A 22,006-nucleotide genomic window follows, 5' to 3' on the forward strand; every position below is an offset into this window, starting at 1 on the left:
AGGTTCTAGCCAGTGTATAATCATGATTGGCATAAACATGGACAAGGGCTAACCTTCCTCTGAAGAATAATCTGATTTTTAAATTATGACTAAAGTTGGTTCTCCTGAACTAATGTGGAAAATTACCCCTCATTTAATGTAACGCATACTGTCTGTTTCTCTCTATCTAGTCATCTGTTACCTCAACAGAAGCAGACAGCTTCTCGGTGACTCATGTTCCATAGTGCTGGAAACTTCAATATATGCTCCCTCTATCATAAGTTTGATGCAGGCCTCATTCATTATGTGAATGGCAAGTGAAATTGTTGGCCATTTCTCATATCATCCTGAGCAGTCTTATTCTTTACCGATTCTCTTTGTCTTAACAGAGCAGTCGTCATTGCTCTTTCAGAGACCACCTGGCATGCATGATCTGCTTCCAGTAGAGTAAGCAGAGACATTCATTATTCACATAGCAAACAAGCTCATCATACATAAAATACAATGCATTGCATATTACCTTTTGCTGTTTGGTTATATGGGTTGAACAAACACTAATCCTTTTATTCAGAATATCAGCCAAGGATAGCTGTGTGTCTTTACACACAGGTGCGCTCTAGCAGATTTATGAACAATCTCTCCTTGCTAGACTTCAATTTTTCCATCCCAGTGCTTCATCTGGTGGTAGTTGCACTAAAATGTGTTTGACTGAAGTAGAATTTTAGCACAAACTTGTATTGCTTAGTTGATAAAGAATGGATTTAAGTACACTTTAGAAGGTATGTTCGTTTGAAAGAGAGGGGAAAAGAGAAATTTTTGTTTCTGATGCAGTCTGCAGACTTCTGTAGCTAATGTAGGGTGATCTTGAGGCTCCAGCCTTTTCAGAAACTGCAGAAAATGCCATGTTTTAAATACGTAGGTGATGGTGTAAGCCAAGTAGCACAGGCTTGTTCACTACCTTTCACTTGTCATAACTAGATTCAGAACTGTTTTAAAAAAAAAAAAAAAAAAAGAACAGTTTTGATACACACTTATCCCTGCCTTGAATGTTTATTTGCCAATAAAGGCATTGCAGAATGTTATTCAGTTTTGGTAGGTATTTAGGAATTAAGAAGACCATCAGTTTAAGGAAGGCTGAAATCTGGGTGAGTATGACTAGACAAATTTACTGGATTATTTCTGTATATGTGGTTTTAATACTGTCTGTTGAGAAATCCTAAAAGAGAGGCATAAACACTTTGAAGTCTTTATTTCAATCCTGTTGAGATTCAGACATCTGCTGTGGAAGTTCAGAAGAGTGTTCAAGTTATACCTTGAGTCATCAAATTAAAGTGACTGATTATTTTGAAGTTTAAAAGGGCTCTAGATTTTGTCGGTTTTCACTGATCTCTACTTCATTGACTGTTGAGAGACTCTTGCTACAGTATCCCCATCTCTGGAGTTACTGTTTTAACCACTGTAGCTGGTGGCAGGTCACGCATGAACCGTATGTGAGATAGTACAAGACTTTAAAAATAATAAACCTGCGTTTCATAGTCAGAGGTATTTTAGAGCATGATCATAGAATGCTAAATGGACATCTGAAACTGTAGCCATAGTTTTTGGAATAGCAACATGCACCTGACACCAGATTATTTAACTGTTTTCATGGCTTTGAAATTTGACTGACTGAATTCCCCAGTTAAATGGTTTAGCAGCCTAAAGCAGGCACTCTTGTTCCACTTCAGCAGTGTGTTGTCTTTCTTTAAGCCATACCATGGCTGTGATTACAGGATGATCTTCATCAAAGAAAAAAAAAAAAATGTATGTTGCTTGTTTATTTAATTTTGGAGATTCTACTGGGTTTATGTTTACTGGCTTTAAAAGCACATGGCAGTGCTTGGCATGTATCAAAAGGCATCCTTTGGAGGATGAGAGCAAAACTACCTGGTTTCCCTTGGCTTTGATACCCTTTAAAATAGGACTTTTGCTTCTAAATCAAGTTTTCAAGTGACTTTCAGAGAATTATTTAAAGACTTTTAACTGTTTTTCGAATGTCAGCATTTCTGGGCTGAAGGAGACTGGCAGGTCTGTAGCAGCCCACTTGCACACTGGGGAAATGAGTTGCTGCTGACAGGCTGTTGTCAGCACCACATCCTCATTCACCTGTTCTCAACTGCTGCTGAAAACGGTTGTTGCCTGATACTGCAGCCCTGTCCAGGGGCTACAAGGACCAGCTGCATGCCATCGCGTCTTACTTGTGCTCGCTGTAATGGTGTTGAAAACTGCTCTTTCCACACTAAACCAAGCTGTTTTCATCACCAGAAAGAGGACGGTTGTCCTTTGCTGACAACAGGGGTCTGGATTGTGATCTGACTGTAGGTGGCCTCAAATTGTGCCATTAGGCAGACTGCTGCTTTTTACAGGCTTAAAATGCTTGAGTCTGCTGTTTTAGTGGAAGAATCAGAAATTGTTTTGCTTTGCTTATTAAATTGTCAGTCACCAATAATATGTACTTGCAACTCTTGAATGATTTATGAAGAAATATTTATTAGTTTTATGTAGTTAAGAGTGTTCATGCTTATGCATTTGGATGATAAGCAGTGTTAATTGCGGTTCGTCCTCTTCCATTTCCTTTTTTTTTAATTTCCACTCCTCCATGGCACCTGCCACAAAAGCAGTGGGATTGAAAATCTTCTGATGTATCCACATTTATGTGTAAAAATAGAAGAAACACTCTTAAGTGAGATTCAGTTGGGGCATACAGTGACACAGAGCATAGTGTGGCCCATCTTGAATGCTATTGTTTTACCCCTTGGTTTCTTGGAGTGATTTTTTGCAAGTTGCTGAGGGCCCTAAGCTCTTTTTGATGGAGTAGCACTTGACACCTTTCCCAAACATGCTGAATTTAGGCGCCAGCCCATCCAAAGCATTTAAATACCCTTTTAAATCCATGCCTATTCAGACATGCATACAATCAAGGGCAGTTACTTCTGTGCTGATGTCTTCAGAAAAACTTCTCTGTGCCAGTGAAACTGCAAAGAACTGTGATATGGCAAGTTACTTTAAAAACATCATTAACATAAAGAATGAGCTTTTAGAAATTTTTTTTGCCTTTAATTTAGAAAATCTTTATTCCGTAAGACTTTTAGGAAGAAATAGGAGTTTGTATTTGAAGGCACAGTTTAGGATTGATATGACCTATTCTGTTCCATCCTTTTTTAATGCATTAATGCGTGGTGTGCTTTGTCTGGCTTATTTTTTCCAGCAAGAGTTTCCTCAGAAGGAAAAAACAATGGTAATTCTAGCAGCAAAAACATTCTTCCACTGCATATGTGGCAAATTCTGATGGAGTTTTTATACATTATAAGGTTAAATCATTACAAGCAAATGTTCTAGTCATAACACAACTACAAAGAATTGTATTCAAAAGAGTGAAATGTCTTTCTTTTGATCTTGTGCATTAGAATTCTTTTATTGAAACTGAACAAGGGTTGGCATTATTAGAAATATGTTGATGCTCAGGTTTTCTTCGGAGGATTTTAGAAAGGGAAGTAGGCTCAAAATAGTTTGGTCTTTCATGAAACTCCTTTCATATTTGAAAGCCAGAAGTTTTAGAATAAAACCACGGGTTTTTTTCACAACGTATGAAATGACACGATTGAACCTATGTGGCGGAGTTTTCCCTTGGGAATATCAGGAGACACATTTGCAGTAGCGACTGTAGCTCGGATTTCAGTGGCAAGCACTGGGGTGCCACATGTAAGCAAGAGAGAGAGCATGATGGTCCCTGCACGGACTCGGGCTGCCTCTGATCTAGCTGGAGTCAGCGGCAGCCCCTGGAGATAGCAGCTGTAGCCCCAGGTGTTAAATATGTGACAGCAGCTTGATCTATCGACCACTGTAAGAGGGGGCTTTGGCCTAAATGAAAATTCATGAAAAATTGATGAAGTCTCCAGATTATTTTTTTCCCTTTTCCTTTTCCAGTGCTGTGCCACTGCAGCGAGGAGAGATTAAATGAGGTGTTGAATGCTTTAGTGGCAAGAAGATTGTGGTTCAAAGGTCAGAGGTCAAGGGAGGGGAAAAAAAGACCAATTTTCTACCTTACTTTCCTTTAAAAGAAAACCTGAGGCTTTTCAGATCAGCTGGCATTTGCTGCCATTTTAGTATAAGAATAAAGCAGAGGAATATTCACAAATAAGATTCTTTTCTGCATGGATTGGCAAAGGGTAGGAGTATGTGGGTTGGTGCTAATAGAAAACAGTGGAAGACTGAGTCATAATTCAATTGGAGAACCAAAAATAGATTGAATTTTGTAATGGCAGTATAAATTTGGGCTTCCATCTTTCTGAGTCTGTGCTTGAACTGAAGTCATTTGGAGAAAGAAGAGGTCTTGCATTATTTATATGTCACAGATTGCTTGAATAGCAGGCTTTGGAACACTCTCCAAACATAATGATTCTGTTTATGTTAGATCCAAAACTGAATTATGTTTTTATCTGTAACAAGAGAGGTTATAGTAGTACACAGAGTTTAATGTGAAGAGTCATAGGTGTATTCCAAAGCAAGCGTAAGCCAGACTTTAAACATGAGAAACAGTAATTTGAGGAATAAAACGCGTATGTTTTAATATCCAGTGAATAAAGGCTGAGAGATATAAACTATATGCTATGCATTCATCTCTGTATCATAATACTAATGACTACTTGCTGGAGCATGTGCAAAAGGCTGCAATGTGTTCATAATACTGGAATTAACAATATCACTTGAGATATTTGGGGTTAAAGACCTCCTGTAAAATAGGATTAAAAAACCACAAAGTATGTGACTGTAAAATGGGTGGATGATTTTTTTCATCTAGTTTCAGTTCAACATATGACTTAAATATAAAAATTGTTATAAATTCTGTTTCTGGTAATTTGAAAGTCTGATTTGCTTTGGGGTTTCTTTCACATGTAGAGAGTACATACTGTTCATTTACTTCCACCCCTCTCACCCTCATCCTTCTAAACAGAGTGTGAAAAGCTTCCTGTCTGAGCTGGCAGTCTTTTGCTTTCATCAAGACAGATGTAATTACTGTAGAAATTGAAATGCGGGAGACTAGTCGTGTGGATGAGCCATATCAGGACATTTAAAAGCATCATACTTTTTCTTACTCTGTTTCTCTATGAAGAAATATAATGAACTGCAGCTATTATCACAACACACAATGAAAATAAAGTTCCCCTTGTAGAAGAAAATAAATAAAAATATATCTGATTATATAATTAAGGAAAAGGGAGATTTCCTAAGGTAAGGGCGAACGCTTCAAACTTTGTACTTCTGAAGCTTGCAATAAGCTATTTGTGTGGATTGGAATGAAGCCATTGGGAATACTATTGTTAAAAACAATTACCTAATATACCACGTTTCTGTATAGGACATAATTTAATTCTTACAGTCACTATTAGAAATTAGAGGTTAATAAATACCAATGAGTGAACCCGTATCAGATGAATCAAGACCTGACTGATGTCTCATTGCAAAATTTATTTTTGAGCCAAAAAAGTAGTTCTGATTATTTACTTTATTGGTTTAGCTTTTAGAGCTTTTAGCTGAGTATGTGTTTCTACTGCTTCTGGAATCACTTGGAATTTTGATATTTGAGAGGGTGTGATTTTTGTACCACTAGCCAGAATGAACTAGAATTTTTATGATTGAGATGCTCTTTATCAGGATAAACTAAACTGTATCTCCTGTCATTAATACATTTCTCACAAACTCTTTAAGACTGTGCTTCATCATTGATGCCTTCAACATGGATAGAACCATTACTTCCCATCGTCACCCACTAGGATTTAGACAGGTGACTGCATTATCACATCTTCATTTCAATCCTTTGATCTCCACCTGGACATGCATATTTAAACATTCAGTTCAAGGCTAAAAATGCTAATGACTCCTCACATTTAAGAACTATCATACTGAGGGTAGATCCAAAGGTATTTTACATGATTTCAGTCATAATATCAAGCTGTACAGTTCCTGTAGGTTTCTCCAGACCTTGTTCTTACTCGATTTTCTTTTTCTCACTCTTTTTCATACTGTGGTAATCTTACAAGATTTCTTTGGTTTGGTTTTTGGTTTGGTAGGTGTTCACAGCGCCTCTAAACCTCTCTAAAGAGAGATAGGCAGGTTTGCACAAAACAAGCAGACTTGGGTGCCAGAAGAGCATTGGTTGTGAGCACTTAAGCTCAGCTGGTTATGTATGCTGAGAAGGGTACACCAGCCCAGCGAAAATTTTCCTTAACAGCTGAAAGTTGGTTCTCTATGTGAATTAATGTGAATTAATTCCTTCAGAACAAGTTAGTATGTCTTTGCAATGTGCTGCATTGCAGTCTAGGATCATCAGTGTTCTGGTAGGAGAAATAGTTTCTCACATCCAGAAATGGTTTGAGAAGCTTTTTGTAGGATCTCTGATTTATTCCCTGAATTCTTCCTGCTTCTTTACCCACCTAAAAAAGAAGTTTTATTATTACATTTTTAGAAGCTATTTGCAGTGTGCTCGATCTGATTCTGCTTCTAAAAAATACTTGCATGTTTTCTCATTTGATTTTTATCAGCTTCCTTTTTTCCCCTTGCCTTTGATTTTTATTTTATATTTTTAAATTAAATCCTGCTGTTTATGTATCTTTGAATGCTTGACCTGATAAAATGTTGACAGCTAAGGAACTACTGATGACTTCACAGGAACCTTGAAAGAGATCAGCTATCGGCTGATCTGTTAGCGTGTGCATCATCGTGTACCAATTTTTTTTTTTTTTTTTCTGGTTGAAATTTCTCTGATTTTTAGTCCTTCTGGGAAATGATGGAGAACAAGATAACACTACATTTTTACAACTCTGTTCCCTTTGCTCAGGAGCCTATAAGCATTATTTGAATGTTAATTGAAATATTAGCTATTGTTGGCATATGTTTCAGACATGTACTATTCAGTGATGTCAGGCTTAAAAAAAAATGTGCTCATTTGAAGTGGTACTTCAGACCATTCTTTGCAAATGTTGCATGATCTCAATTCTAATGAAGTTCATTACTGTGGTAATTAACAGTAATTATTGGGGTGATTGGTGGGTGCTTTATATATACAAACAGACAAAATCATAATAAAAAACCTATAGACATACATATATGTGTGTAAGAACCTTATCCTTCTTTTTTGGTGGGTTTTGTTGGGGTTTTTTGTGTGTTTTGTTTTTTTTTTTAAATTCATTGTCCTTGTTCAGAGAGGTTATTCCCCCTGTTCCTGTTTTTAGAGGACTAAAATTTAATCATGGCTTTGGTGGTACTTTCATTTCAGTGCTCCCACTGTTGTTAGATTTTGAGTAAGTTTCTCCTATTTGGAAATTATGTAGGAAATTAAGTGGTGGTATGGTTCCACTCCTCTTGAATGAATTTTTTCAAGTGGCAATGATGTGAATGTATATTGATACTTTGGAAATTATTATGTTAGAAGAGGGAGGCATACACAGTCACTTTTTGCTGTCTTGTAGAACTCTCTGCCACTGTACAAAGGGGATATAGAGATGTAGAGAACTGGGAGCCCTGGCTCACGGAGTCCCCTGCATTCTGCACAGCTATATTTTGTAATTCTGTTCAGAAACACTTCAAACTGCGCTTTCAAAAGCAGTTTGATTGCTTTCCCCTTCATGCCTGAGCTCACTCCACTCCCTATTTCTGTTGAAAGCCTGTCTTGGAACTTAGGTCTTCGAATGGTAAGAAAAATAGTTCTGATGTTTCCAATGAAAACATAAACATGCTTTATTTATGATTGTTCTTGTGATCTGATTTTCCTTTAGTTCAGTTGTGTGGTTTTTTTTTTCTTTTGTATTTATGTACCACAGTGGTATCACTCCTCCTTTCTGCTGTTGCTAAATTAAACAAGAAAAGCTCGTGTTGTCTTGGAAAATATTTGCTTGATCCTAGTAGTCATTCTTCACCTGTTCTAGTCATGGGTGGGTAGATTGCGTGTAGTATTTCAAGAGTTGCATGCTGTGCGTGATGAACTAATGTTAATAACCACCTTCACTGTTCTCTTATCTATCAGTCCTTTGATCTGTTTCGCTGTTTTTTAAGCATTTGGTAGCTCAGTCATTCTATAGTCATCCGATACAGATCTTTCTCTTCCTCTCTAATTCGTAACAGACAAGCTTCTACTTTACAGTAAAGTTCCCTGTGATCAGTTTGTAAACATATGACCTTGCACTTTCTGTTATTCCACTTCATCTAGTATCACCTACACTATTTTTCAATGTCATCCAGTTCTTCCTGTTTAATGTGATCCTCCTGTTGGGCCCTGCTGGGCTTGTTGCCTAATCTGGTATACAGAAGTAGAAGGTGGCCTTGGCTTTCAAAATTGGCAGTTTCTTAATCCACCTGCATCTTGCTGGAGGACTTTGCTTCTACTAATTGGACTTCAGCCTGCCTCTTGCCCACCCCTTATGCAATATCATTTGATGAAATGAATGGGACAGAAACAGGTTTCTGTCAGCCTATGAGCAGCATACCAGCCCAGCAAGGCTGAGCCTTGTGAAGGTTGCTTGTGGGAAGGAAACAGTTTCACTGGCTCTCACTCTGCTTGGGTTACAATCTAAACCCACCAACCCCTACAAGGGAATCTGAGGAAAAATATCCCCTATTTAGGCAGTTAAGATCAGCAGCAATCTTGCAGAAAAATTTACATTGGCTAATCCTTTGAATTATTTTTTAGATCATAATGTATGCTAAAAGTTCCCCATCTGCTGTGTATGGGCACACACTCTAGTATAATTTAGGAGAACGTAGGTGTGGAAAAACAACAAAAGAATTCATTGCAACTCTCTGACTTCAACCTTTTAAATTAATTATTCAGTGCTATATGTACTGCACTTGGTGACTGACAGTATTGTAAACTCCTAAACCTTGCAGACAATAGCATGATCACTTTGTATATTAGCAGACAGATATTAAATGGAACTTTAGGTGTGGTTAGAATGTAAGAATTCCTATGTTTTGTCCAGAAGAGCACTTTTGAGTTTATATAAACTTTTGAGATAGTTTATATAAAATTTCTTAGTTTTTATTTTATAAGGAAGAAAGAAATTGATGATGACGAAAGAAATTACTGTCCTGAAGAGAAATTCTTCATAGGTTTTACATGCACATATAGCCCTTGGAATATGCAGATTATCAGCTGTTAGTATGAGGAGACATTTTTGTTGGAATATGGTTACACAGTGATTTTGAGTGAAACACTTTTATTATTTCTTGGGTTTGAAAGCTGGGACTGTGACCTCAGTTTCCAGGATAACTTTCCTTTTTTACGTGGGAGGTAGTGGCATAACGCCCTGCTAGGTTACACCAGTCGGTTCGTCAGGCACAGCGGTCTGTCTTGGCTAGTGAGAGAGACAGACAATGTTTAGGAGAACACGTCAGCTTGAACACTTTAAGTGGCTCATTTTCCTCATGGATTCTGGGGAAGTACAATTGTTTTCCTTGGTTAGAATCTGAAAAAGGCACAGGCAGTGGAAAGCCCGTAGTATTTGAAAGTTTCTGGTATGGGTGAAACACTGTCACCTTAGTCACCGAGGTATTTCTTATCTTTTGTACGGACAATCTTGCAGTAAAGATGTGTACATAAGAGGAGTTTTCTTTCTTTCTCTGCACCTTGCTTTTTTCTTGATGTATAATGGTTTTAAATTGATAACAAAGCCCGTATGAGAGCACGGTTTGGGTAAAAATTAGAAGCTACTGATGCAAACTGGAAGGTTAAATGAACTTTTCTAGAAAAGCATCTTCATTACTAAAGAGGAAATGGCAATAAAATTTAACTTTTTTTTTTAATGAATTCGATTTTGTGTTCCATCTATGTTGTTTCTAACTCTAACTCTAACTGTCTTCTCATTTTTATGCATTTCTTTTATATTTCAAGTTTAGGACCTGCAAGTAGAAATCCTGTCTTCCTCAAGCAGTCTAATTCATGGGTTGATTAAATTATGTTCGCTCTTTGGATTGTTGAAGGGGAGATAAGTAGCCTGCAGTTTGGACATTCATCTGGGAAACACGATTTAAGCCATTCTAAGTGCTAAAGACACATATGTTGGAGCCCCTGTTCATTTAATTAGCATATATACAATTCTTATTGTACTGTAGAAGCAATTAAATTACCTGACGCAACCCTGTAAAGTCCACTCTTGGATATCATGGCTAAAAGTCAGCGGTGGCAATAGTGTACATCAGTCATGTTTTCTGTAGATTCAGAGCCATCTGTTCAAAGTCATGTGTCATGTTGATTGCAGAACCAAGAGCAGAAGCCAAAGATTTTGATTGGTAGTATATCTTAAGAATATGAAGGCTATTCTTTATTTTGTTTGCCTCTCTGTGCCTACTATAGAAACCAGGTGACTTTCTTCATGCTTTTGTTCAGATTACGTTCCCATTTGAGCAACATCTGATTCTGAAAGTATTAGTTCCTGTAAATTTGGGACTTAATAGATCTTATATGCATTATGTAAACCTTGATTCTATCTGTCTATTGAAAGATGTGGAAACACCCCAAGTCCTGGCAGCACTTAATATAAAGAAACTTTTCAGAAGGTGGGCCATAAGGAGAGAAATTGCAGAAATTAAAACAAAAAGCTTTCCTTTGTCTCTAAGAAATTGATATTTTGAAAAAAAAAAAAACACCCAAACAAAAAAACCAAAAAACAAAACCAAAACCAAACAAAAACCCCAAAGAAAATTGACCAAACAAAAGAAACCCAAACCACCACCACCACCCCCAACCCCACCTCCCCCTAGCAAAAAGCAAACCCCCCAAAAAAGCAGAAGGTGGTGGTACAATTTGATTTGCAAATTGTTTAGAATTGCTTCTTTCCCTACCAGTGTCGATAGTCTAAACAGTATTTCCGCTGAAATCTATGATTTTAAATTTGTTGTGAAATTGGAAATGGGGAGTTTGGGACAGAGCCCAGGATTTTTTAAATCTGGATTTTCTTATCAAATAACTTGGTCAGATTGTAAGGACTTGTTTTCATTTACTAGAATAAAAAGCTTGTCTTTTACTATTCTTTATGTAATTTGCTTGCTAATTTTGTCATTCATCAAAATATTTTGACTGGTTATCATAAATACACTGTGCATGTGTGCAGATCTAGATTTATATGTCACTTTTCTCATTATACACCTGCACACTGAAAAAATGAGAACTTGTTTTCTGTTGTACCAAGCCCCTCTCACAGTTGTTTTATTCCAGTGCTACAGATGTGCTTAAAGATAGTTTAACAATGCTAATTTTCAGCTCTCTTGGAAATAATTTAACTTTTGCAGAATGGTTTATTATGAGGAATGGATGTAAAATGTAGAAGTTAAAAGCTATGAGAAAGGAACCATATTGTATCAGCATGTCATCAAGGTTCCTATCAGTGACATGCAGAACTGGTGAACAAACAGGATACAGTGTGCAATGTATCAATAAATATGAACTCTTAAATTATAATGAAATATTGGCAATATTCTTTAGGAACTGTACAGATACAGCTATTTAACTACCATATAATTTTATATATATTATCTATATGTGTTTGTGTGAAATACATATATATGGTAAATACTTATCTTTTAAGAAGTAGGCTCTATCATTGATGCATATTAAAATTCGTAAGTAATGGATGGTGTAGGAGTTTGTTGCTGTCTGTGCTTCAAAGAAACTTCTTTGTTAGGCGCATAGTGTGCACAATACAGCTGTGGTAGGAAACGTGTGTATTTCCGTCCACTCTCACTGTATAATAGAGCCAGTCTATGACATTGTGTACTTTTTGCTCCCTTTCCATTAGTCCAATACATATTCAAATTGTTACAGAAGAAATAATTTTTTTCTGACTTTTAGCGGTCCTCTCTTTAGCCTCTGTGCTTCAGCCATGATGCCAATCAGATATTTGTAAAGAAACCCCTTTCCCCCCCCCCCTCCTAATTAGACTGAAAACAACCCTAGGAACTCAAGGGGCAGTGTACATAAGGATCTGTTCTTGTTTCCATATGTAGCGTCAGCTGCTGGGAATATGTGTACACTTGTGCCAGCCGTTTTTTCCTTTGCCTATCTCAAACTCATCAGTTGAGGTGACCTCTGAAGTGCCTGCTACAGTGAGTGATGGAGTTATTGAGATCCAGTGACACCATGACCCTGACCCCCTCGTGGCCTTGGTTGCACTCATCCATCTTCCTAGCCCCACAGGCTGTGATGTGCTGTGTGGAGACAGGATTAAACAAGTGTGAATAAAGAAGTTCAAAGCTTTCTGTCATGGCTGCCAACACAGAACATCAGGAAAATGAGACATTAATAACCCAGTGCTGGGGAGGCATGTTGTTTTGCCATAGGAACACCTGGGGAAAGTACCACTTTCTATGTCATCAGCTTTTTACATGCCAGGAAAAGTTTGAGTTCTGTGAAGGGTGCAAGATTTGGCCTGCCATTCTTCTTAGTCATGAATCTGGCAGCAGTCAGACCAGAGCTAGAACGTATCATTGAGAAAGTGCTGAAAAACCTGCTATAAACGCAGCAACCTTTGCTTGTCTCGTGTTATTTGGGCTATGTTTCATCAGAAGTGATTGGAGGAGGGGGTTTTTGTGGTTTTAACCTAATCTGTTTACAAGGAAAAACAGTCTGAGCTGTATTACCAAAATTATTCTCTTAAAGAAAATCTTACAAGAGGAGTTTTGTACTTTGTCATAAACTCTTTTTGCTGTATAATATGGTTTCAGGTTGAATCTGTCTCTGTGGGTGAGATGCTGAGATAAGATACACTTTTCTGTTTGTGACAGTGGTTTAGGTAGTGGCTGTCTCCTCTTTGTCAAGACACACTCTTTACCCTGTGGCATTTTCTGATCTGTTGACTAGTCGGTGATTAAATACATTCATTTAGTTCAATGGGTCAGAGCTGTTATGGTAGGTAGAAAATTACTGATGGATTATCAGTTTCATCACCTCTGACACCTGGCTTTAGCATAGTTCATCATCTGAGCATTCATAATGCATTTGCCTGAGCAATAACATGCACAGCTACCTGTGTGATTGTGGATCTAGGTACTGGGAATGTTGGTTTCAGAATTGATAGGACAGATGCCACAGGAATTGGAAGGGCATAGTCTTTTCTGGTGATAAAACCGCTCATTAGTACCAACTGCTTAAGTGTGTGCTAGGGTCAGTAGCAAGCTTAGTAAGTTACAAAGCTGTAATTCACCAGTATTTGTCTTTTCCTGGAGTGTTTCAGGAAATAAAGCTACTTTAAATAATTGAAGGGGCTTTGGCTTTGAGTAACTGGATGCTTATGTAATGTTTTTTGAAGTCTAAAACTAGCAAATTCACACTGAAACAAGTATCTTTTTAGAGACTTCTTCATTTTGTTCCTGTTACACAGTGAATCTTATTATTGCTGACTGGCAGCCTATCTAAGGTTAGGATTTTTTTCTAGAGTCCAATCATGAAATTATAGTCAGTAAGCCCAGCTGGAGATGGCACAGTACTGTACTTCTAGGTTATAAAAATCAGAGACGACTTACATTTAAACTTGTGACAAAACAGAAGGATGCTCAAGAGATCTAGTGAATGACGAGGAAGGACCAGTTTAGACACCTGAGCATTGTCAAAGTTACCAAAGGAACAGTGGCTGTCATGGTGGGGAAGTTATTCCTCAAGAAATTCCTCTAATATTAGAGATCATCTCCTCAGTTGTTTCTGTTGTTGTTCTTGTAATTTTTATTTATCACTAAAATATAGAGATTTCCACTCCTCCTTTTATGGGACTATTACTCTGCTGGTTTGTCTACTGGATCACTGAGCAGAAGATTGCTCAAACACCATTGTCTTCAAAGAGGTTCAGGGAGCACTCATTCCTTCTGCATTCTGATCTTCAGAATATGAATTGCTATTTCTTCTACTTACTTAGCCACGCTTTCTTGTAGCATCGTCTATCCCCATAGCATCTTCCCACCATATTTCTACAAATCCTTTTCAAGCGTGGAGCATAGGGTGTTAAACATAAACATAGTTTGAGATTGCATGTATATTCAATTACCAGATAGCCAACAGTTCTTTTATCTGTTAATTCTTCCACAGCAAAATTTTGCTACAATGTGGGAATGGATAGTAAAACAACTCCCTGCACTTCAGCCTGTGATGTTACTGAGTAATTCTTGTGTTTCTCATTTGAGTTACACACCTCACAAAGGGAGTGATTTTTCTACTAGATGTGCAAATGTTGTATAAAAGTAATAAGCGAGGAGGAAGATGAGGGGAGAGAGAATGGTAAATGACTTGAATGAAAAAGAAAGGGAAAAGATTTTTCAAGAAAAATGTTTTGTCCTTCAGCAGTCAAGGCCCTATGGTAAATTCTTCTTTTTCTAGCTTTATTGGAACATCTTATGATTGGTTGGGGTTTTTTTTTTATATACTTTTAGAGATAAACACAACTTTAGTTATTTTCTCCTGATGGCATATCCTTGTTTTCAGTAAACACTGAAGATACAGAACAAGCTTAGAGGCCCTGCATGAAGGGGAGATACCCTCCCATTATTTTAATAGCTTAATGTGTGGAGCTATATTGGAAGATAGCATTTATAGAACATATGCTATGTTCTTCTTATTTGTTATGTATCATAGTTCACTGGAGAGGCACTTGCAATGTAGTTGCGTTTATTTACCTTAATTTAAGAATGCTGCTATCCTTTAACTCCGAGTTTACTAGCTTACCCTGATACTATATACTTCATGAACATTAAGAGATGCTTAAATGTCACTTACAGGGTTTGAATAGTTATCCCTTCCTTAAGGCACATTTTGTAATCTTGATAATGAAAGGATAAGAAATACAGCTTTTCAGAATATGTTGAGATGTGCAGTGATCTCCGCGGTGGAACTGGACATAAGCTTGGGCTAAAGTTACTGCTCCTGAAGTGGAAAACAGTGACACAGCAGGTATCTAACAGCTGAACAAAGGGGTGTAATATGAGTGTGCTATCCTACTGTTGCAATCTCAAATACAGCATTTGGGGGAGATATACTTCCAAATGGCATATTTGACATGCCATAGGTGACTTGCAGAGAAACATCATTAAAACATCTGAAAAGTTCGTATTGCACCTTAAGTCCACTTATTTATAGGTTGATGAGTTGTTGGTGCTCCTAAGGCTTTTATTTTCATAAAGCTGTGTGTACCTACGAAGAATAATCTTGGTGTCAGAAAGTGACAGACAAAGCCCACTCCATCAGGCAGATGTAAAGCAGGTGAAAATGTGCAAGTGACTTCAGTCTAATTTCAGTAAAAACTTTATTAAAGGAAATAAAATAATATTTATAAATAATAGAAATAACACCTGCTTCTTAGCTCAAATATCACATACACATCATGTACTCTAAACAAGTATAAAGGGAATAATGGACATAATTGCTTCAGAAAAAAGTCAGACAAATGTTAGTTCTAGATGGCTGGATCTTCAGGAAAACTGTGAAAATTAACAGGGGAAAAAAATAAATGACCAAAGAACAAGTGTCAAATAGTGGGGGCTTTCAGTGTGTTTGGGTTTTTTTAGGGTGTTTTCCCCCATGGCACTCCTGTTTCCTGTGTTGTAAGTAACTTCTGAAGCAAATAAACTTATCTAATACTTTTTTGACGTATTGACCTCAAAGATGGAATTGAGTGTAATGATGTGTGTAGCAGTGAAGTGAAATCTAGCATTGGTGGAGAAATTTCAAGTTTGTTTCTTGTCATTATTCTTCATCTTGCAAAGGGCTCCAGACAACACAAGCAGAATGGGGTTTCATCGTATGTGCCTTTGAGTAAATATGAGTTTTAATCTGTAACCCACTGGACTTCATAAAAGACAAGGAGGGAGTTTTTAGAGAACGATTACTTGCATCATTTAAAGTGCAATAAAGCTTCTATGTGGGCATTATACCAGCTGGTAACAAATATCTTTATAGAAGCAAAATTGTTTTACTTACTGTAGTGGGCTAATAGTCATGTTTAATGTTAGAGTTGTAATGCTTAGTTCTTCGAGCCCTTAATCTAGAGGGGTTTATTTCTGGGAGGCTTCAGAGCCTATTTATTTTCCACTTTTTCAGGTCTTTCAAGTACCTAATTCATATCTTTCTTTTAAATCAGGAGCAACTTTAGTATCCATTTAATATAGCAATTCCACAGAGACACCTTTTAATTCCAGTTAGTTTACAAGTACGACATTTGAAACCTTTATTGTCATGTGCAGCCAAAGGGGAAAAATGCTTTGAGAGGAGGTAAAATGATTGAGTTTTCTTCTTTTCTTCACCCCCCCAACCCCCAGAAGATTAAAGTACAGTTTTTATTACTAGTACTAAAATAAGTCGGAAGCAAACCTTACAGTCAGTGCTTGCATCAGTTAGCGAATGAATGGATCTTGTTCAAGCTCTTAAGTTCTTTCATGGGTTCAAAACGATTTTCACGGGTTCACTATGAAAGTAATGGTGGGTTAAATTTTTGTAGAAACAGATTGAAGAAAGAAAATGTCTTCCTTTTTATTCAGTTTATAATGTCCATTGTATACAGTGTTTGCTAGTATAGATTTTGATTTCCTCCTTTTAGCTAATATTCCCTATTCCTTCTAGATTTTGATTAGAACGGATAAGAAAGCACTACGGTTTCACTTTCTTCTGCTACAGACTTTTAGGTATTACCACCCCTATTTTAAAAAATATTAATCAATACTACTTTATCTCAAGAGTGTTTGAGGCTAAGTATATTGCTGATGTGAAATGCTAAAATAATGCTTGTATGGCAGGTAGCTGTGAGACATTCTGTTCCTGTTGATACAAGAGCACTGTTTACTCAGTGGATATGATCAGGGTTTAACCACATGGGCAGCTTTGTACACAAGTTGTTCTTTTAGCCCAGAGAGACTTCACATGCATATAGGTGTTTATTATGTGTCTGCAAAGGTGCCTTTTCAGCTGCCTACTTGATTTTTCTTTTGATAAGTGTTTTGAATATATCGAGATGGGAAAAATTATAAGAAGGCATGAATCTGGAGGGGCTTGTCCCAAAGTGTGGAAGAATAATGCAGTACTTGAAGTGACTTTTAACCTAAGTTTGACATTTGACTTGCTTTAGAGTTGATAATATCCTTTTGAGGTCTCTGACTTATAATCAACCTCATTAATTCTTGCGACTTCTCTTGTTTCTTTTTATTGACACATAAGATGTATTATTTTAGAAAATGAATTCCGGTTCTTTGTCACAATTCCCTGTTACAAAAATGAAGTAAGGTTAAACTGCACATATGCTTATAATATGACAATAGTTCTGCTCTTTCACTGGGGGAAGCATGCAGGAATTATCAGGTTAGACCCTAGAATTTGCATCAATTGTTGTAATGTCAAAGCTGCCATATTAATATTCTTAGTTTTCCATTTCAGTGGTTAAGTATAATACAGATCAATCTAATGAGGTTTTAAGTACACTAAGTACTTCTTGCTTTTACAGCTGTATGGTCTTGAGTTAAAAATAAGCTTCTTAAAACATATAGTCATAACTGATAAAAACTTGTAGTTTTAAATTAAAGGGGAATTTAATCAGGAAGGAAATTAAGTACAGAAGTTTTGTCTGATTTTGTTAAAACTGAACATGCTATCTTTGTATTGAGAAATAGTGTTTACATCTTTATAAATTTATAGAGTTTGTTATGACCAAGTTTTTAGGTGGCCTTAGATAGGCTTAAGAATGAAAACTGTTGTTACAAAAGAGAACCATTTTTAGCAGATGTTGGGGTAGATGATGCTTTTTGCTCTAATATCTAGATATATTAATGTATTTTGTCACCTAAATGCTGAGAGAAAAAATAAGAAAGCTTCCTAAAAATGAGTGCAGTGCTTAGATTATTAGATTCAGAGCTGCAAAAACAAAGCCTTCTCAAATTTATGCCAGGACTGTGAATTTTTTTTATATTATAGTCTAACACAAGGCTTTTTTCAGTATAGTGTGTTTTACTAATATTACAAGCATTAATGTGTGTATATATATATATATATATATAATCTTGTGATCTCTCATCCTGACAGCACAACAATCTGGTGAATAATGTGACCAACATGTCTGATGGATTTAAAGTTTGATATGGATGGCTTGTATTTCCTTTTTTGTATTTCTTCACCATCTTACTGGTCCTCAGGCTGGTATAAGCTTGCATTGCTTGTGTTCTGTATGAGCACCACAGACAAATGTGGACCTTGTGGTCGTTGCCAGTCAGGAGCCACAGGAAACTGTACTCAAAAATGGTGTGATTTTTGTAATATAATTAAATTTGAAGGGGAATCAGCAACAGAGATTCAAACCCTGTCTCCTAAACATAAACTATGAACAGTGAATAAACTGGCCTATCTTTGCAACGTAACCGTTCTACTTCCTTATGAGTCTCTGTGAAGATGCTTTTGCACAGAAGAAATTGTAGGTTTTAGACAATACATGAGTATTAATTATATTTTCCTAATATTTCTTTCCTGTTTTCTTTAGAGCTTTAATAGGGTTCTAGTATAGAAGATAATCATATTGCTGCTTAAATTATTGCATTTTTATTTATTATGGAATAATACACTGTTGGTTTATTGTAAGCTATTTAACATTTTTAAGGACTCTTTCCTAAAACTTCACTACAGTAAGAGGCAGGTGTGTAAAGATAAACCAGAAGTTATTTTGCCTCATTTGGGGAATGTATGTTTAAAAACTAATACAGTGTGATTTCTAACAGCTGACGCTTCTTCCCATAGCATCTTCGAAATGAACTAGCCTAGGAATCTTGGACTATCTAACAAATTTACTTTCAAGTAAAAGTTCAGTTAAAGAAAACTTTAGAAGTGCATGAAAGCAGGAAGGAGGGTGATTTGTGCTTCTGATTTTCTGTTTCTGGGTGTTTCTGACTCTTAGTTAGCATGTGTGCTTGAGAGACACTCATGGTTCCTGTCGTGCCAGACCTAGGCTGTGCATAGAAATATCAAGTCCTGACTTGTTTGCTGGGGTGCTTAAGTATGCTTGGGTGCCGAATATTAGGTTGCAAGCCACTATTCAAATGGCCTAGGTTAGCACAATTAGAAGCAGGGCAGATTTGTTATGTAACAACGTAGACCTGTTCTTTTCTGAATTCAGGTATGGCAGCGGCACGTTTGCCTGTGTAATGCATTTATTTTGGACAATACAAAGTAAAGCACAGTTATGTCGGGGTGGTGGCATGTGTTTTATATTTAACTTTACATATAAAATGAGAATTATATGTAGATAAAAGGTGTCCTGTCAAACATTAATTCTGCTTTATTGGAGTGGTGTGTAATTACCTGACCACATACACCATTTTCTGGTGGACCGCAGTCTGAGTCAGTGCCCCAAATGGATGATGCTTAGTTATTTTTTGTACCTTGCTTGTTCAAAGTTTTGCTCGTACTTCAGTTGCTGTGTATTGCTGAAGTTTTGAATGAAGCGGGGTGGTATTTTTTCCTTTCTAAAGTTTGTAGTGCTTGAGTACTAGAAGTAGCGCTAGAAATATTTTGCACACAGAGAACAAAGACAGATCTAGTTTGTGACTTCAACAGTCCTGGCCAAATAGGCCACGGCAAACGTAGAGCTTGGGTCTTTCAGACTACAGAAGTATTCGTCCTTCCCTGACTCTCATGTGACTTGTGGCTTGTCCAGGAAACAGAGGAAGTGTGGCGTGATGTTGTGATCATCTAATGTATCGATCTAAGACTGAAGAAGGGGAATAGTAGTATTTGAAGAGCTAACGAGTTCTGTCACAGCTCTGACTGTCAAATTCTCTGAGTAGTGGCCTGGACCAGAGGGACAGGTCATTAAATTTCATTCATTTGAAAGGGCCTTTGCAACAGATTCTAGGAGGCTGAAGGCCCTGTAGGAAATAAGTAGATGGTCACCACTGGGTGAGGTTGTGTTGTGGTAAAATTATATGAAGAAATAATACAAGCAGTAAAAAACCAGTTGCTTTCTATAATTTACTTAGCAAGGTTTCTTTCTCTTTTTGAGCAAAATCTTAGGTGTTTTTAAGGAAGAAACAAAAATCAAAACTAGTGACTCCATAGCTTTTTAGCAAGAAGGTTAATTTTTTTTTTTTTTCTATAGCATGTAAGTATGAGGCTCAAGTACTTTGTTAGACCATGGTCTCCTTGTACATGTACTTTTCACCTGTTATGCACCTTTCACCTACCTCTTTAAGTGCAAACAGTAGTAAATTGTTATTTGTATCTCAGTTTACATTCACACACACGCCCTCAGTGATGCTGGTAAGTTATCCGTAGACCTCACCAGAGATTCTAATGTCTGTTAACAGCCTTGCAGAACTTTGGGAACTCCCATTTAATAATAAGCGAAACACAAAATGAATGCATAGATATTCCTGAGCCTTCATCTTGTGAAGGTTCCTGTTTTCACTTGAACTAAACTTTTCCAGTCTTCAGATAAGAAAGTGGCTTTAGTTTCAGCTTCTTTAAAATAGCTGCTGTTGTTGAATTTTATCTTTAACCTTTTTCCCCCATTTCACATTTTATGTTTAAAATGTTGGAAAATTTAGTTCCTTAAAACAAAAACTCCCTTGATTCTGGGGGTGTAAGTGTGTGCGCGCCAGTGTATTTAACAGGAATGCATTTATGTTTGTATTCCAGTGTATTTAATTTAAAATGCTGAAGTATATTCATCTAAATCAGCTGCTCGGGTTATTTCCTTTTCTTAACCATAATGTGTGTGTTTTGAATTGTTACAATTCAGTAAAGAACATGCACAGTACTTGTGTAATAACGAAACAAATACTTCATAGTTTTTAGGAAAATAAAGCTTTTTCCTGCCTGATGGATCAAGATACAGATGTATGAAGCCACATTTGTTAAGATCACTGAATATCACTTGATACTCATCCCCTGTGTAGAGATTTGATCCTTGGCATGCATTTCAGCTGCCCTAAAGCAAAACCAAAAAAGGACATAAAACCCTTTGAAAAACTTGCCTAATGACAAATTACTCTTTTATGAAGCTTTATCAGGGCCATAAAAGTGGCAGTATGACCCTTGTGTGTCATGAAGAAACTTGGTCACATTTAGCCAAGTGGCATACCATTATTTCAACCTCAACACAGCAAGCAATGTATTCCTTTAAAAGTTTGGCTACAGTCTCTGAAGAAGAGAAATTCTGGAGACCACCATGAAGTTGATGTAAGGCTTCCTATTGTATGTGCAGCTTCCAGCCATTGTACACATTTGACCCCCAAATGACAAAATAAATGAAAGCTGCTCTTCAAAGTAATGCAATCAGTTCAAAAAATATTGTGCTAATAAAGTTATAAATTCTAATTGAAAGATTTATGGCAATCCATTTAGTTGTTACTAGGTTATTTGTGATGGACAGATGCAGAGTAACCTGATTAGAGTCAGCATTGTGATGACTTGTAACTGCAGAGGGGAATAAAGCTTTAAACCGGTCTCATAGCCCATTCTCTGAGATGCATTTGGAAGCTGGTTTAAAAGAAAATATATGACCTTTAAATGTAGGTTTGCAGCCACCTCAGATAGGTTGGCCCAAAGAAAGTGCTAAAATGACTGGCGGGTCTTTCTTTACCGAAGTTTTAATTTGTAGCTCAACTTTGCAGATGGATTTAGAATACATTCTATTAAAAAAAAAAATTAATATAAAGTAATTTTTTCCATTCATTTTATATTTAATATCTCATGATAGGAAAAATAGTCTTAAAAGTCATTTAATAACAGAAATGCCATTAAAGAGTTTATTCCTTTGGGTTTGATGAATAAACTTTATGAAAATATCCTACCTATATGGACATACCCTTAAAAAATTTAAAAGCAGTGCTGTTATTCACATATAGCTGTATAACTGTGGTTGGAGGAGCTTAGTTTTATTGGAACCAAATAAGTTTCATGCATGCTGCAAAAAGGAAGCTAGCTGTTCTCTGGTACATGTTCCTAGTTTTAATACCTAAAAAATTGTCGTCATTCTCATAT

The 22,006-nt window shown here is 36.7% G+C and overlaps 1 protein-coding gene across 12 annotated transcripts in view; it reads left to right on the forward strand.

Moving 5' to 3' along the window:
* ROBO2 (roundabout guidance receptor 2) overlaps positions 1-22,006 on the forward strand; it is a 471,362-nt gene that overhangs the window by 51,364 nt on the left and 397,992 nt on the right. The gene's annotated exons all lie outside the window — the stretch shown is intronic.

This window comes from Falco cherrug, chromosome 2, assembly GCF_023634085.1.
Source record: "Falco cherrug isolate bFalChe1 chromosome 2, bFalChe1.pri, whole genome shotgun sequence".
Lineage (NCBI taxonomy): Eukaryota > Metazoa > Chordata > Aves > Falconiformes > Falconidae > Falco > Falco cherrug.